Genomic DNA, 11,669 nt, shown 5'->3' on the forward strand with positions numbered 1-11,669 from the left:
CTACCAGATCTAAGGGTCTACATGCCTTACAAGACATACTATTAATAGTTATATCTAACAGAGTTTATGGTAAAATCAAATAAAATGGTTCAAAATTTACACTTTTAATAGTTTAGTGAATAAAAATATGCTATTAATAGATGAATGGTCAAAAATTTAATTGCTACCTGGATAATTTGCTTTAAAAAATCATTCAATTTTAAACAAAAGGACGGAAAAAGAGATGACCAATCTTTCTTTATTGAAGTGCAATGTAGTTCATCTCAAGGAGAAGTAGGTTTCACTAAGCTGAGTTATCAAACAAAAACTCTTTTTCCTTGATATTTTAATGCAGTTATTAGTGTTTATTTTACTGTTTATCCTTTTTTTTTTGTTAAAAAAGGGTTTGGCATACTTTTGTTGACCCTGGAGAAGATATTGTGTGTTGCATAAATTTGCCCCATTTAAGGATAATTTGACAACTAAGTCTCTTGGCACCACTTTTGATGAAGGCAAATTTCTAAAGTATGCTTAGAAAGAGGGGGTTGGGCTGAAAATCAAGCAACAAAAGTATTGGAAAGTATATATCTTATCGAAGAAAATACTATTTGGAGGTGTAGGATAGGTATGGAAATTTACTTAAAACTGGCAATTGGCTTGTTGATTCGTGCAATAGATGAAATTACTCTTTTCGTTTTATTTTTAATTTTTGGTAAATAGTAAAAATTGTAAAAGTGATTTGAGTGAAAATGTTCAAGAATGTGACTGGAACGATTGACAAGGCTAACAAACAAATGCTTTTTTCCACAGAAATTTTCATAAAATCAATGTCTACAAAAAGATAAGTAATTAAAAGGGAAGCAAATCAGATATTAAAGACATAAGAAGAATACTCATGAAGTAGAGTATCATAAGAAGACTTGATGGGTATGACCATGTCTATCTTAGACAGATTATCTGGAACTTCAAGTCTGGGATTGGTTTGCAATTTGCAGGAAATTCCTAAACATGATTCAAAGTGGTAGTTTCAATGGGAAATTTGCCTCACAAGTTCCATGTCAGTCACTTAGTGCTGATATCCATTTTTTATTCAGGGATGATTTCAGAAGCCTCCCTTGGGATTTCTGACACTTTCATTGAACCTCTCTTGAGGTTTCAGAAATTATACTGATCTCTGTTATTAGAAATTTAGACCCAATTACTTACATGATATGTGGTAAAAGTACTACTCTATAGCTAAGACATCATGCTTTTATTATAGATGGATATTCAGCACTAAATAAATAAGTTTAACTAACTAAACCAGATTATTTCATCTCAAATTAGTGACCACAACTGCAATAAAAAAAAAAAGCATCAATTGCTATCCTAAGATAGTGTCATGCATAACTTAACAATGAAGGATAAATAGCCTTGTACACATCACTTGACAATGACAAGAACACACAACTTTATACGATTTGGTTGAACAATATTTGTTGAAAAATATAAAGGTTTGATCGTTAGATTCTGATGTTGGACAACATCTATGTGTCCTATTAAATTTTGATTCCAGAATACACTTGATGTTCTGTTTGTTATGTGTTTACATGATCTATGCAATTTTGTGAACTTATTTAGGTTAAGAGATAGGTAATATGTTTTTGAGAGATGTCTAACTTTTTTTATTAAATCTTGTGTCGAGACAAAACTGATTCATGCCTTTATTGCTAATTTGTTGACTAAGACCCTTGTGCTTTCTACACAAATACTTCACTTTTACGGTACCAACTACAATAAAAAGATCAATTCTTTTTTGCCCCAAATTTAGATGCTTACATTGATTATTTGATAGCTTTGTATAACTAGTTGTGACCTTAATATGCTATTGTAAAGGATTGAAAATATGGTTGTTGCAATTTGCATTAGCCATTGCAAATATTACTATTGCCTCAGGTTGTTGTTGCGTCTTTACGAATTGCACTTATTACCCCTGACTTTTACTCTTACTAGTTGTTTCATTTTTAACTGATACTACTTGTCAACAATTAAAAAAGGGCATATATGGGATAAAATTATCATCTCACTCTTCAAAATACTTTTCTAATAATAAATTTTTTTTTTACTTGAATTGATTTTATTACCAAAATCTTAAATTCAAGGAAGGTTAGTGTAATTTTCAAGACATCATGAGAGGTTAGTAAAAGTATTAAAAATCTTAGGGGAGATTTTTGAAATGATCCCTTTTGACACATCTACTATTTGAAAAATCATGAAAAGTTACAAAAGGTTTATAGAATCATATAAAACAAAATGGTCGAAGTAGATCAGTAAAATAACATAATCACAATATACTAACTTTAGATGCATTAAAAAGAATAACTATATTAAAGCATTCCTTATGAAGGCACAAAAAAAATCGTAATAGCATAAAATGCACTTTGTATTTAAGATTAGGCTGTTATTAAACTTTTGCAGCACATCATGGTGGGCTGTTCACAAAACACATAAAAGTACCTTCTCTGTTTTATGACGATCCTAGAAAAGTAAAAAGAAAAAAGGAATAGGAAGTACATAAAACAATAAGCGAGCAGTTAGAAAATAGCAAATGTTACTTGACAGATTGTCAACCAATAAAAAATAAAATACCTAGTTTAGAAAATATAAATTTATATAAAGTGGCAAATAGGATCATCTCCACAGGGATTGGACTGATTTCCAAAATAAATAGTAAAATGGGGGGATCTTAAAGAATTAAACTAACTAGCTAATTTAAACATAAATAAACATACAAGAAATAATTAATAACAAAGCAACAATAATAAAGTTCTAACCAAAGGAAAAATATCAAGAGTGGTTAATACAATTGATCATTGATGCAAACATAAATTCAAATATTCATGAATAAATTGGTTATAACTATCAACAAGTTCTGACAACCAGCATTTCGTTACTTTCTAGGTATCTAAGGTATGATCATTAGTTAATTCCCTAATTAAAAGACAACTGCAGGTATAAACATAAGATTTAATTTTTTTAACAGCATTAAGAATTAGAAAAGGCCAATTCTACTCAACAAACATACTATGAGAACTCATTTAAATTAGATCGTATGTTTTCTGAGACAAATCCAATCATGCTAGTAGCCATTAATATTAAAACTACCAAACAATTTCGAATTCAACTAATTTTAATTGATAATAAACTATTGTGAATAATCAAATATCACACACCTATTCAATTACACACAATAATCATCACACTTGTAATACAGGAAATATACAAATACCCATGAATATATGAAACATTAATAATAAATTAGATCTCACAATTATCGTAGACCCAAATCTTCAATTATCTTTTGATTAGAAAACTAGACTTAGCTACTCCTCAGGGAGAAATATAGCCAAAGAGAGAAAATATCAATGTTTTTGCCTTGGGAGAAAAAGAAAGAAAAACTAACTGCTATGACAATAAAATGCATTGAGAGTTCGATATTATATATCAACATTCTCACCCTAACAATCCGTCTGATAATCTCCTAAAATAATCCTAATAAAAGGGAATTATCTTCCCCTATGGAGTAAACTACTTTCCTAGATAATTAAAGAGAATCAATCAATTATTCTCTTTAATTATTGAAATTAATCTCAGGTCCCACAACTTCTGAATTTCACAGATTCTTCAAAACACGCTCGCGCTTTACAGCAGATAGTCTCTTTAACAACTCTTTTAAGTTCTTTTCATCCCAAATTCTAAAGATACCACCAAAATATAAAACATAAGCAGAATTTACCCAATAACACAATAACCTACTAAAACAAATAGAGAATTGATACAAGTTATATATCTATTAAGCACACTATCAAACTTTCCCACATTTAGACCATACTTATCCCTAAGCATTTACTAACCAAAAATTATAATCAAGATAGCAAGCACTTCATAGTATACTCTACGAACACAAACTATTTCTCTTACAATTTTTTAAAATCAAGATGCACAAGAGATAATAACCCTCACTAGGATTTTAGTGTATGTGCTAAACATTCAAAAATTATTTAGGAATTAATTAATTCTCAGATTAGCACAATGCAATGATATTACCCTAAATTTGCTAATATATCACAGCTCCACTACTAAACATGAATCTAGTGCAAAAATCCAAGGGACTTTACAAACGGCATAATGAGGCTCGGGTAAAGGTTGAATAAAAAGAAAAATTTAGGAATAAACATATCAAGGAAATGCTAAAAATGTCACTACATGAATTCAAGTACCAATCTTTGCACATATTTCGACATTCGAGTGTATCAACAATATTTGTCAACTATCACACAGATGCATGTCAAAGGACCTTGGAGAAAATTGTATAATATAAACACAGGTCCACACATCAAATATTTTTTCTTTTCAATTTTTTTCCTTTTTCGATTTTTTTTCAATTTTTTTGCTTTTCTTACTTGCATCTTGAACAACCTTCAAACTTCATACTATGTAGAAGTACTCAATTTTTCATGCAACTAAATATCATGTTCTTTTGACTCAGGGTCAAACAGAAAGGCATTGAAGCAACTTTTACATGGGTTTATTAACAAAGAAAAGAATTAGGCTAAAAAATGGTCTACTAATGGTCAACATGATCAAGGTGGGCTTTTTAAGAAAGTGAAAAAGGGTTAGATCTAGGTGCTTTTGTCATTTTAATGCACCAAATTCAATAAATTGAGATCTCAATACACAAAACAAAGCAAATTCTAGAATGTCAAACCTTATGTGATATCCACTCATCAAGAGAAAGTGAGGAAAAATAATTAATAAGATGCTTATAAGGCTCAAAAGCTCAATTAGTGGTTAAAATTTATTGGGTAAAAAACAAAAAAATCCCTGTGCTTAAGCTAACATACAGAAAAAACCCCATAGTTTCAAAACGTACAACACGACATCTCATGCTTTGAATTAAATTGAAAAGGTGACAGAAATCGGTAACATTAATGGAATTGACGTAGTGAAAACAATTTTTTTATACCTAATTTTTAGCAAATATACCCATTCTATCCCTTAGCACCCAATTAAACTCCCTTTGATGTCAAAATCCAATGAGTTTCTTTAGAGGAGTCCAACTAGTTTCTTGATTGAGAGAAATCCAACCAGCCTTTGGGAGAAATTAAATTAGCACCCAATTGAAGAGGAAGGTTAAGCTTCTTGGGGAATGAAGTGAACCATTGAGCTGCTACACAATCTTGGCTAAGGTAAAACAAAAACTGTTCTTAGGGTTTAAAGTAAGAATGTTGTTAGTAAAATTGGGGTTTTATCTACAAATGAAGGGAAATTGTATTGGAAAAAATTTGCCATGTCTTCCTCAAGCTCTGGAGAGGGTAGCAAAACTAGGGACCTACGATACTAGTACAAGATTTGTGAGTGTCAAAGAAAGGCGAAGGTGAAAATTGTCGTCTGAAAAGCCATCGAAAGGGATGCTATACTTTGTGTGTGAAATGGATGAATGTGGGTTTTGGTCATGGTGTAATCCCATAAAGAGATGAACAGACCAGGGAAAACTCTTTTAGGAGGAGGCCAACTATTGAAGAACATTTCCCCTGCTTGAAATTGAATAATGAAATGAAGAACTTGAAAGCACTAGTTAGCTGTTGTCTCATGGTATTTGTTTTTTCGCTTTTGCTTCTGATAATGATGATGATGTCTATGAAATAAAACAATGGATTTCATATGAATAAAAATGAAGCAAGTTAGTGGCATGTTTTGTTAATGAAAATGTGCTTCTTATTGTTCTGACTTTCCAGAAATTAGCCTACTAAAACAATGAAAGTGAACAAGCAATTATATAGAGGCTGAATAAGTAGAAAGCAAATATGCTTCCTGCAACTAAATGCTGCAACATTGTCAAATACACTTCTAGTCCTTAATCAGAATTGTCCATTAAAATAGTCAATAAATAGACAAAAGTTCCCCGCCAACCATAAAGTTTCCAAGTAAAGTAGATAAAAGCTTCCCATCAAGCATAAGCTGCCTCAAAAACTCTCCAAAAGTGTTCCACCAACCATAATAGCAAGCACAAACTGCCTCATAAGCTATACAAGTTTTCCAAAAACCATAAAGTTTCTCCAAGCAACAAAATTAAAGTGCCAAATACAAGCTAAAAGTATTCAAAGAATCCAGGCTCTATGTTAAGTGAGCTACAGCTGTCTAGATTTTGCTTTCTTGGCCCTTAGGTTGTGTAGAACATCGGAAATAGTTGGACTTGGGGCTCCTTTTGCTGGTCAAGTTGTGCCAGCAACCTTGTTACCTCCTTTCTTGCTACCACACATAGCCTGCAATTAAAGATGAAAACAAAAAATAGTTTAAGACAAAGAATGAAAGCTACATCTATAATCCAAAAATCTAATGTACATAATCGAACCTCAGATACAGATTGTCTATCAGGCATAGTTTTTGCCACACTTGTAATTGTTGGCTGTGTATACTACTTCCTAGGCCTACAACTTGTTTTCTAAACAGGTTCAGTAGTACTACTTCCTTCTTCTTGATGGACAAGTGGTTATGGGGGCACTATTGTTGGTGGAACTAATGAATCAACGACTAAACTTGATTCAGCTACATGTGCTTCAGCTGCCTATGAAAAATAAGTTCATATTAGTTGTCAATAAAATATTTTTGAGTAAGCAAATAAACTATAAATTTTGGTTCATGTTACCCAGTAAAATTTAGAGTTGGGATGAATAGCATTCTTGTAGGTCCTTGAATTATGTCTTGGCTGAAAATATCTCTTGCAATGTACAACAAGATCGTTCTTAGTTAAGACTTGAGCTGTTTTAGGCACCTCAGGTGCTCTTTGCCGCAATTGTCAGGTCTACCAGTCAATCTTCAAACAATAAGAGGATTTGGGGGTTCTTTTTCACATCTCACCTAGTAGTTATCTCTTGGGATAGGTGTGATAGTGTGTTCATAAGATCTCAAATAATTTTCTCTATTGTAGCAAGCATGCACATACTTAATTAAAGGTAATCTATGTACTCCTATTGCAGCACATGCATGAGCACAAGGATAGCTTGTAAACTAGAAATAACCACAGGTGCAAGTCTTTTCCTTTAAATCCACCACAACAAATTTTCTAGGCCCATAATCCACTTCATATTTGCTCTTAACATTCCAAGTGGGAATACACAGCTTGCCAAGCTTTTTATTTTTTCAATCTTTTTTGCAATGTTAGGACAAATTTTTCCTTGAAATTTTGCATTCCAAACCTTTTTCACTTGAATTCTTTGCATCAACCCTCTCCGGATCCGCACAAGCATCCCTATGATAGGTTCCTCTCTTACTTCTACAATATAGTTATTGAATGACTTGCATCGGTTATTCACCCGAATATCACATTTGCTACTTAGTCTAAAATGTAACTTGCTCCATAAAGCTAGTGGGATTTTTTGTAGCCATCCAGTTGCATATTTACATACTTTTTAAGGGTATTCATTGCTGATTTCTAGTCCATTTCATACTTAATTAAAGGTAATCTATGTACTCCTATTGCACGAGCACAAGGATAGCTTGTAAACTAGAAATAACCACAGGTGCAAGTCTTTTCCTTTAAATCCACCACAACAAATTTCTAGGCCCATAATCCACTTCATATTTGCTCTTAACATTCCAAGTGGGAATACACAGCTTGCCAAGCTTTTTATTTTTTCAATCTTTTTTGCAATGTTAGGACAAATTTTTCCTTGAAATTTTGCATTCCAAACCTTTTTCACTTGAATTCTTTGCATCAACCCTCTCCGGATCCGCACAAGCATCCCTATGATAGGTTCCTCTCTTACTTCTACAATATAGTTATTGAATGACTTGCATCGGTTATTCACCCGAATATCACATTTGCTACTTAGTCTAAAATGTAACTTGCTCCATAAAGCTAGTGGGATTTTTTGTAGCCATCCAGTTGCATATTTACATACTTTTTAAGGGTATTCATTGCTGATTTCTAGTCCATTTCATACTTAATTAAAGGTAATCTATGTACTCCTATTGCAGCACATGCACGAGCACAAGGATAGCTTGTAAACTAGAAATAACCACAGGTGCAAGTCTTTTCCTTTAAATCCACCACAACAAATTTTCTAGGCCCATAATCCACTTCATATTTGCTCTTAACATTCCAAGTGGGAATACACAGCTTGCCAATCTTTTTATTTTTTCAATCTTTTTTGCAATGTTAGGACAAATTTTTCCTTGAAATTTTTGCATTCCAGACCTTTTTCACTTGAATTCTTTGCATCAACCCTCTCCGGATCCGCACAAGCATCCCTATGATAGGTTCCTCTCTTACTTCTAAAATATAGTTATTGAATGACTTGCATCGGTTATTCACCAGAATATCATATTTGCTACTTAGTCTAAAATGTGACTTGCTCCATAAAGCTAGTGGGATTTTTCGTAGCCATCGAGTTGCATCTTTACATACTTTTTAAGGGTAATCATTGCTGAATTGCTAGTCCATTTCATTCCCACCACTTGTAGCACCCTTGAACAAGTTTTTCAGCTCGTTTCCTTCGAACTTTTACTTGAAATTCTGTTACATATGCTTCAAGCAGAATTTGTTTTCAGAATCTAGAAATAATTCATTCATTGCATGGACCAGCCCTTTTTGTCTATCTGAGATGAATGTCTAGGGTATGTTTTGTATACACAATTGTAGATCAGCCATTAGTCGTTTCAAGAGCCACTTCCATGAGTCATACCTCTCTACCTCTACCATTGCTACTGTTATTGGAACCATGTTGTCATTGCCATCTCTGCCAAGTGCTAACAACAGCTAACTACCAAATGCAGACTTAAAAAAACACCCATCAAAACAAATTATTGGTTTATAGCCATTGAGGAACACTACTTGCAGGCATGAAAGCAATAGTACAATCTTTTAAAGGTCCCCATGAACTATCTGTAGGCATATCAAGCTTAACTTTGATAGTGCTACTAGGATTTATGGTTTGGATAGTAGTTGCATAATTTCAAAGGTGGTGATATTGCTCCATGTTTGTGCCAAGCATGTTATCTTTTGCCTTCCTCTTAACTCTACGTATCTTAGCAATGGACACATTAATCATTAAATCTCTTCTAATATCATTTTAAAACCCAATCAAGTCACATTTTGCGTCACCTCTTATCTTGTCTTGTTATTTCATGCTCAAACATTAGGTTAATGCATGTTGGTGTAATCTGTTGCACCAACATGCATGTTGGTATTTCATGCGTGTTGGTGTAATCTGTTGCACAAGCATGCTCACCCTTCAAGGATTTGATCTTAAAGGTTGTCTATCTTGGATTGGTGTTTCACGAATCCTCTAAGAATAGCCCTGTGCACATTTGGCAATAATCTTTTTTGAGTAGTTTTTACCCAATTAGCCTCATATCCCTCTTTGACCAACCATTCTACCAACACATACTTAAACACTTGAAAATTGGAAAACTTGTGCCCAACCTTCACTTAAAATGTGGCGTTCGAAACTCCACTTCAAGGTTAAAGTCAAGGCATTCTTATTGTGCTTCACCATTAGATCCGAACTTGTCTAGCAATTCTTTATCTGAAACCACCGATTCCTTCCAATTTTCTGCGGGTATATATAATTCTCCACCTTTGCCAAAACTAGCAGCAATATTCTAATCTACTTTTGATTTTCTATCAACATTTTTACGGTTGAGTTCTTTAGCTTGCGATGAAATCTGAGATAGGTGTTGGTATGCAAATTGAGATGGAATCTGAGATAAGATGTGAGGTGAAATTTCTCTAATACATCGAGCCCTTCGAACTGCTTGCTTTTACTGGACTTCATTTTGTTAGTAATTTCACTTTTGGTAAGACTTTTGATAGCTAGCTTTGCAAGAAAGGAAAACACCTGATAAGGTTGAAAATGCTTGGAATGTTAGATAAACTCGTCTTTTGGTTTATTGCATTTATCCACATCTTTGTTGGCTGCAAAAATATCTTCATCCTCTATTTTCTCCAACTTCACCTTTAGCTATTCAACATCTTCATCATCAACAATAGTTTTCTTCTTTGTAGTGGTGTTACTAGCCTACCTTCTTCCTTTTCTGAACTCTTTTGACTGTTGTGGTGTTATGTACCCAACCATCGTTGATGTCAAAATCTTTATTTTTTTTGATGTTGTGGCAATATTTGTAGAATTTGGCTTTAATATAGTGTCCGCACCATGTTTTGGTAGTTTTCCAAATCACTCATCCTTACTGCAAGCATAAATTATCCCTATTGTCATCATCCACTGTGCCTTATTCATCAATTTAACATCATCATTGTCTCTAACCAGATGTAGGCCACTATCTAAGTCAACTACTGGGCCATAAAACCAAAAGGTCACTCTAGTCGCATGCTCATCCACTTTTTTAAACATTTTGCATAGGCTAATTATGGAGATCTGGTCTTCAACTTTATCTTTAAAGATGGCCATATGAGTTCCTATGTAGTGGAGAGCAGCAGGACATTCTCTGAGGCTCCCATGAAAATACATATGTATGTTTACTTTTCCCTCAGAGTTGTCTTCTTCTATTGAATATTTCAAGTAATATAATAAACACGTTTTAGTACCCCCAACTAATATGACTTGGACATTGATTATACACAAAGCCAAATAAATAGACAAGTATAAACATAGTCATTTTTAATAGCAAGGGATTCAGGACACTATTACCCAATTAACCGACAGAATCAAAGTCACCATCTCATATGACAATGATAAGGATAGAAATTTAAAACTTCTACACACAACTATTTATTAAATATCTAATTGTGACAATTATTTGAGTCGTACTCAAATACAAATAGATCATATGAGAAAGGAAACTTTCACAAATTAATTACATGAGTTCTAGTCAAACATAAACAATCAACCATTAGTAGAGTTATACTCAAACACAAACAGATCTTATGAAAAAAGGAATAAAATAAAGATAATACCAGCTTTAAATCCATCAAAATAGCACCAAAACTCATAAAATCAGAACTTTTCTAGGGTCAACACCCAAAGATCTTATCCTAATTAAGTAAATAACATTATCTGCCCTAAATATTGAAAATTAAATTAGCAAATCACAAATACTAACTCCAAACCTTAACTAACATGCATGAATTATGATATATATACCTATTTGTCTTCAATTTTACGCAAGAAATCTTCACGTCGTCGCTTTTTCCTTCGATCTTGTTGCTTGATTCAGATCAGAAACTGATCAACAAATCAATTTCTATTCTCTCTCCCTCTCTCTCTAGAGATGTACTCCTCTATCTCTCTCTTTCTCTCTCTCTATTTGCTTTGAAAGAATGAAACAAATGATTTTGTTCAACTGCCTTTGCTTAGTTATATTGGGGCATTTTTGTGATTTTGTCCATCCCCATTAATTTGATCAATTTTTATCACCTTTTCAATTTAGTTCAAAATATAATATGTCGTGTCATTTTTTTGCCCAAATTTATTAAATCTTGTATATCTATCAATTGAGTCAATTTTGAAGAAAGTGAAGCACTCATACTGGCAATGATACACTAGTCATACTTGCATACCTTGATTGCATTTTCACAAAAACATAAAAAAAATCTAAGAAATTATAAAATTTTGACAAATTGAAATTTTGAAAAATTTCATACAAATATTCCTCCCTCCATACCTAAATCAGTCATTTTCCTCAATGTA

The sequence above is a fragment of the Coffea eugenioides genome, chromosome 6 (genome assembly GCF_003713205.1).
Source record: "Coffea eugenioides isolate CCC68of chromosome 6, Ceug_1.0, whole genome shotgun sequence".
Lineage (NCBI taxonomy): Eukaryota > Viridiplantae > Streptophyta > Magnoliopsida > Gentianales > Rubiaceae > Coffea > Coffea eugenioides.